General features: G+C 40.1%; 1 protein-coding gene across 1 annotated transcript in view; it reads right to left on the minus strand.

Annotated features, from left to right (window-relative positions):
• The window catches only part of Znf366 (zinc finger protein 366), a 65,835-nt gene extending 59,475 nt beyond the window's left edge, over window positions 1-6,360 (minus strand). Inside the window, exon 1 of the mRNA XM_005413939.2 lies at window positions 6,191-6,360. The gene's annotated coding sequence lies outside the window, so the exon portion shown is untranslated. The remainder of the gene's footprint in view (window positions 1-6,190) is intronic.
• Window positions 6,361-6,578: the final 218 nt, after the last annotated feature.

A 6,578-nucleotide genomic window follows, 5' to 3' on the forward strand; every position in this document is an offset into this window, starting at 1 on the left:
TTGTTTTAAAGTGATTAGTTACAGGTGATCCTCCCTCCTTAATGAGGAACCCGAAAACAAGGTACATCAGATAACTTACTTTTTTGTTCAAAAAAAAAAAAAAGAAAAGAAAATTTGCCTTTTTCTAAGATGGGGAGAATAAAGCACTCCTTAGAATGGGAAAGTCCTATGAAATATTGTACATAAAGTTCTTTGGAGGCCCCAAACCTTGAAATAACTCCTCCCTAAATGTCTTTGGTGGTGATATTGATATTATATTATTTTTCCACTTAGTATCAGTGGTCATATAGAGTGAGGTGGGGGCAAAATATATCAAAGGAAAATAGGCAAGAGGGCCAGAATTGCCTTTGTGTGTCCTGGTACCTGATACTACAGATAGGCTTCATCTGTGGATGGAAAAAGCCTTTTTAGTTTCTAGCACAAATAGCAGAAACCTTGGATCACACTGTTGTTAAACATAAGCATCATTCCAAATTCCAATCTGTGATTAAGTGTTTATACTTTTCAATGTAAACTTATGAAAAAAAATGTAAAACTGCCTCAATCCAGTATTTTGGCTGTTAATTAAATAAAAGAAAGTGTATTGTGCTCAACAAGGATATCATGTTCCTGTCCCTGGATTCACCCCTTGGTGTTCTGTAAACTCTTCCAAGCGGCAGCCCTTTAACTTGGATTTACATCCCCGGCTGCAACAAACCAGAGAGTGCTGAGCATTCTCAAGGCCAAATCCTGGCTCACAGCTCTTTCAGTCAAGGAAAAACAAATGATCATTGTCTCTCTTGCCAGAAACAATTTGCTAACCTATCATCTGCCCAGAAACAAATGGAAAACAAAACGCAACCACCAGTCTTTCAGTGTATCTCTCCACTAAATGTTCAGCTCCCGTGAACAAGTGGGTGGGGGTACGTGCCAAGATGACACTTTAATATACGTGTAGTGGCCCCATGCACAATGGTAGAATGAACCTGTATAATTCCAGTCAATTCAGGTGAGAAATAGCTCTGTCAAGCAGGCAGTTTGGCATTGTCCAGACTCCAAAAGGATTTGAATTTTTTCCTTTTTTTTTTTTTTTAACTAATCAACTGCTTTATTTGGCATTATATAAAGATAGCACACTTCACTCAACAGCCCACTATTCATCTAGGCACCAAATATTTGTTGTGCATCTATTCTAATATTTAGGTCCTGTATATATGGCAGTGGATAGAACAAAGTCCCTGTCCTCATAGTACTTTTGGGTGAACTTATAGGTAGCACATCCACCTAATGAGGGTATGTTGTTCTCCTTTTATCTAAATGTCATTGTTTTATATAAATTGGCATTTGAATAGTCACAGAGAATGGCCCTCATTCTGACAGCATAAGTCAAAATGTTTGTGGTCCTGTGAGATGGAGACTTGTGTCTACTGCTGCTTTGTTTCATTAAACCATAAAAACGTATAAGAAAAAAACTGACCAGTTTAGGTAAAAACAAAATCAACAAATCAGAGCTACTTTTTCTGTAAGCTACATATTTTTCTTACAGTTACAGCAGGTTTAACATGACTTGCGGGTGCTGATTGTTTAAACACCATCGTCAATCATTTTGCCTCTCTAGGACGACACTGTTACCTTAAGGACAAGGATCTAATCTCTAAGGTGGGCTCAACACAACACACATTGTAAAATGATTTTAAGAAAACAAAACCTTATGAGACTGGATCTACTTATATTTTTAAAAAGATAATAGTAAAAGTTTAATATCTCTGGTCTTAATTAAAGAAAAATATATGTTCACTATAAGACGAAAATAATATGGAAATGTATAACCTAAAAGTACTATTTATACAGAATTATAATATTTGTTGGTCTAAGTAATCGATCTATTACTGGCTTCTACAGTCATCCTTCATATACCCATGAATGCCTGGCTCCAAAACCCCTCCAAATACTGAAATCTGTGCCTGCTCAAGTCCCTTTTATATAAAATAGTACAGCATTTACACAGACAATATGCATTCTCTTGTATATAGTAAATATCTCTAGATTACATATAATACCTAATACAGTATAAATGCTACATCAATGATTGTTACAATATATTGTTTAGGAAATAATAACAAGAATAAAATACATATTTATTCAAGACATAAGCATTTTTGTCAAATATTTTTAATCTGTGCTTGATTGAATCCCCACTGAAGAACCCATGGATATAGAAAATGACTACATGGTTATAGAACACTGGTCAGTAGCATCAGTTTGCTGGGCTGGCCAGGACATTTCTTATTCATAGTAATATCAGCAGTCTAGAATAACAACTGATATATTCAAAACTAACATCTAAAAGGAGAATCCAGTGATGAATACAAATTCCACTCAAAAGCATAGGTCATAGCATGCATTTATAGCCATCAGAGCCATCTTGAAGAAGACAGAGCAGGGCACCGCCATCCATGTGAGATAATCCCAGGACATCAGCAGCAGAACCTCATAGATCACCCAGGGCAGTGGGCAGGGCAAGAGGAGAGTGTAAACAAGCCCCCAGGTGAATTCTGAAACACACTCACACTAAAAATCACTGATTTGGCCCATCTTCATCATTTCACAAACTGAGGTTGGTGCAAGTTAAGAAATGTGTAGGGCTGGGGAGACAGTTCAGCAGCACAGTGCCTGTCTGACAGGTGCGGAGTCATGGGTTTGATTCCTGGTACCAAAAAAATGTCGTATGTCACTGTACAAGGAGTGCTGAGGTTGGATCAGAATACAGGATTCTGAGTCCTGGTCTGCTCTTTTTCCTCCTGCAGCAAGCCACGTTAGGAGGCAACTCTTGTACACTAGTACCAAGCAGCTTGGCTGCGATGTACTTTCCTACCGTAAGTGTCCAAACAAATCTCTGTTGTACAAGAGCCTCTCATCCTAACAAAAGAACCTCAGATGTGTGGGTCATTAGTGGTAGATTTTTGCTGATATGTGCTTTGCTTTTGGAAAGTATAGGGAAGTTTCATAATTAAATAGAAGTATAATTATAACCTGATGAGCTAGTGGGCATGTAACTTTTGAAGTTTAGACCAAAAGAAAAACAACAGTTGGATCAGTCACACGCCATCTGCCACGCACACCAGCAGTGGTGGCTTCATGTCCTGTTGGTCATGTGAAGTGAATGATTCGCCGGTGGGATTTTGGGAGAGGGAACTCCAAGTGTGCTCAGCCCTGGACTGGGGACAATGTCTCACTTCCAGTGCTTTTCTCTCTGGCTGAGTCATGACACAGCCACCAGAGAATCCAAAATAATTGTCTGCCTGACCATGGAAAAGGTCACCAACAGCACTGAGCGCCACAGCTTAGAGAAGTGGGTGAAAGGGAATACACAAGTTCTGCAGTATGTTTAGAGCTCACCACACATTTATCTAAGTTGAAAACTTTGGTCTCAGAGGAAATTTTCCCCAGGAGTGAGCTCTATTGAATATAGCTCACATGCAGCGAGGCTAAAGCTGGCATTTCTGCTGGAAACAGATGAATAGCACCCCATTAAATTCTACTTGTTTTTACTTTTTACTAAAAAAATTTGGAGTTCAGACAGAACAGTTAATGTATGCCCAGCTCTAAAGCTATGAAGAATAGTCCTTTTCGATAGATGCTTGGTGTAGTATTGGGCAAGAATAATGATACAAATCATAGGAGGCTTATTCTATTCTCTGTATTTGTAAAAATACAGTGCTCTTCAGGGCTCATGTATGATTCTTAAAAATCACAAGTGATATTAATTAACTCTCACTACTTCCCAAACACTGTGTTACTTGCTTTTTTGTCAATAATCCTACTGGGTTCTTGAGCAAGTCTGTTACATTGGTAGAGTTTTACATCTGGGCATGTAGAAATGTAGAGAAACTAAGGACTGTCTGGAGGCACCCAGGAGTAAGAGACAAAGCTGAAATTCAACCCTAAATGTGTGTGCCAATGAGCCTGCGCTTTGCTGCTCTCACTCAGTTCACATTCTAGTCCGCAGACCTGTAGATCACATAGCCTCGCGTAATTTAAACTGTACACTGGGGCCAGAGGTGTAGCTAAGTGGTAGAGCATGTGTTCAGCATGTTCGTGCCCCTGGGTTCAGTTCCCAGCACCCAAAATAGATGCGAATGAAAAATTGGTAATTTAGATTTGTATATAGCTTTCGCACAAATTAATTAGTGAAATCTTGTGTGAGTCAAATTCTGGATCATTCCAAACTGGAATTCCCCTAATGATCTCACAAAAGAGCCTCTGATGACCCAAAGAAGAATCACACTGGAAGTTTCCACAAATGCCAAGTCACTCCTCAGAGTTGAGTAAAGATAAATTGAATAGTAGCAACTTAGACTAATATAGCTGATGGGGGTTTTTGTTCAGGTAGCTGCATCTCCCCCTACCTCCGCTATCCACCACCTTCACATTGTAGATGGAAACACTGAATCTATACTTTTTCCTCATAACGAAAATACTGTATCTCCAGCTCTTTAGTCTTGGGCACAGGAAAGACACACCGGACGTGGCCTCCCCACCCTTTGCCTTGCTTGTCTTTAGGCAGAATGATTGTTGTCATTTGCTCCATGGTGCATCCGATGCTTTAATTCAATAATCGAAAATAGTTGTTTTAATTAGGCACAGCATTAAACACATTATCAAGGAGAAATGAAACCGAAAGGATCAAGTCAAGATCACAGCCCTGTATTTTCTTCTGGGGTCACAGTTGCTGATAAATGATGCAAAAGGCACAAGACAAGAGGTCCTGCCTACCTTTTGACCCAAAGATCTATGAGAATGGGACGGCAGGGGTTGGAACAGGGGAGCAGAAAACCACTTGCAGCTGCCATTAGACTCATTTTGCATCCCTAAGCATGCCACCGATTCTAAGGAAAATCTTTTGAAAAAAAGGAGAAGGCAAAAAGAGTCTGGCAAATGGCACAAAACCTACACAAAAATCCAGTTCTATTGCGTGTTCTCATCCTCGTTAGGATGTGTGTACCAACCGATGGTCTGGTTTCACATAAAGATTAATTACTTGACAGTGATTAATGCATCATCTGCCTAAATTAATTTTAAAATAAGTGTCCAGCTATTTTTATTATACTCTTCACATCCCAGGGAATCTCAACCAGTAAATTTCATGGAAATAATTATTTCAAAATGTATGCATGGCCGTTGCCTTTCACCTATTCAGCACCTCTCTGAATTCAATTATTAATATTAGTAAACATGAATAGACTTTCAGGGTGACCTTGTTGACCTATTTTTGACAACACAATTTGGCTCCTTCATCATTGGCCACAATGAGTTCTTGGTAACATTATCCTTTTTGGTGAATTTAGTGGAAACAAGTTAGACTTTCACAAACTGGTGGTGTATAAGCTCGACTGGCTTGCTCTGTTCAATCTGCTGCCTGGAAAACCAGGCACTGTGAACATTTTTCAATTGTATCTCCAGCTTAGTTTTTTCACTCTTACTGGCACAAGCAATCAATCTTAATCCTCCCACTTCTAGTCGCACGTTGCTTTCCAAAACTAAAGCTATATGCCCCAAAATCTTTGCCCACTTCTGTGTGGCAGATGATACTCTCCATCAGCAGTGAATAATAAACGTGCATTCAGCCCACATGTGGCACCTGAATACATAAATCCCCACATGCAATACTATTTCAAAGTGACTTTCTGGTTCTTTTTTCCCCCTCTTACTTCAGTGATGCAGAGTAACAGTCACAATTGAACAGCCCCCTTTTGGGAATGGAAAGAAAAGAACAAGAGAAGGGCACTTCAGTTCAGACACAGTGCAACACCCCCCCCAGCCCCGTGCAAACCACAGTTCTTAACAGATACCCTGAGAAGGTGCCCAGGACACAGTGCTGGGGAGGAGTGACCCATCCAGTGGGACACATCCTACACCCCAATGGCTTCCAGTTAACACTGCCCCATTATCCTTTCCCAAATTCAGATTCAACACAGTGTCCTTTTAACCCCAATGCAATTTTGCTTCCAATTTTGCCAGCCTCAGCTCTGCAAAGCATTGGTATTCTATTTTTTAAAAAGATACATGTTTAAATTCTGGGCCATCCATCAGTCATACCCTTTGATTAAGGACTACACGCAGTAAGGGATTCTCTGTTGGAAGACACCCAGGGTAGCCTCCATCCCAGGGGCTTGCAAATGCAGTAGAAAGGATTGCGTGGGTAACTTACCAGCTCCTGGGTCTGGATGGCTGCAGCAGCCCCTCTGCTTTACCTGGTCCCTGGCTCTCTCTGTCTCTGTCCCTCTCTCTCTCTCTCTCTCTTGTGTACAGATTGCAGGGAACTTAAAGAACTAGCAGGGACAGTATTTCATATGACTTAAGAAAGAGAACAGGAACAATACTTCGTTCTCTTTTTCTCAGATGAGTACCTTCGGGAAGAAGGAAGGAAGGGAGGGGAGAGGGAGGAAGTCAACAACCCTTTGCTTTCCTGAAAAAAAATAAGGAAACAGAAGATAGACATCTCATTTTCTCTTAAACAAAATGTTGGAAGGGGCAAAAAAAAAAAAAAATCTTTGAAAAAAAAAAAGGAATTCCTCAAATATACTCTCTGCCCTGGG

Source organism: Chinchilla lanigera, unplaced genomic scaffold, assembly GCF_000276665.1.
Source record: "Chinchilla lanigera isolate Chin_1 unplaced genomic scaffold, ChiLan1.0 scaffold00174, whole genome shotgun sequence".
Classification (NCBI taxonomy): Eukaryota; Metazoa; Chordata; class Mammalia; order Rodentia; family Chinchillidae; genus Chinchilla; species Chinchilla lanigera.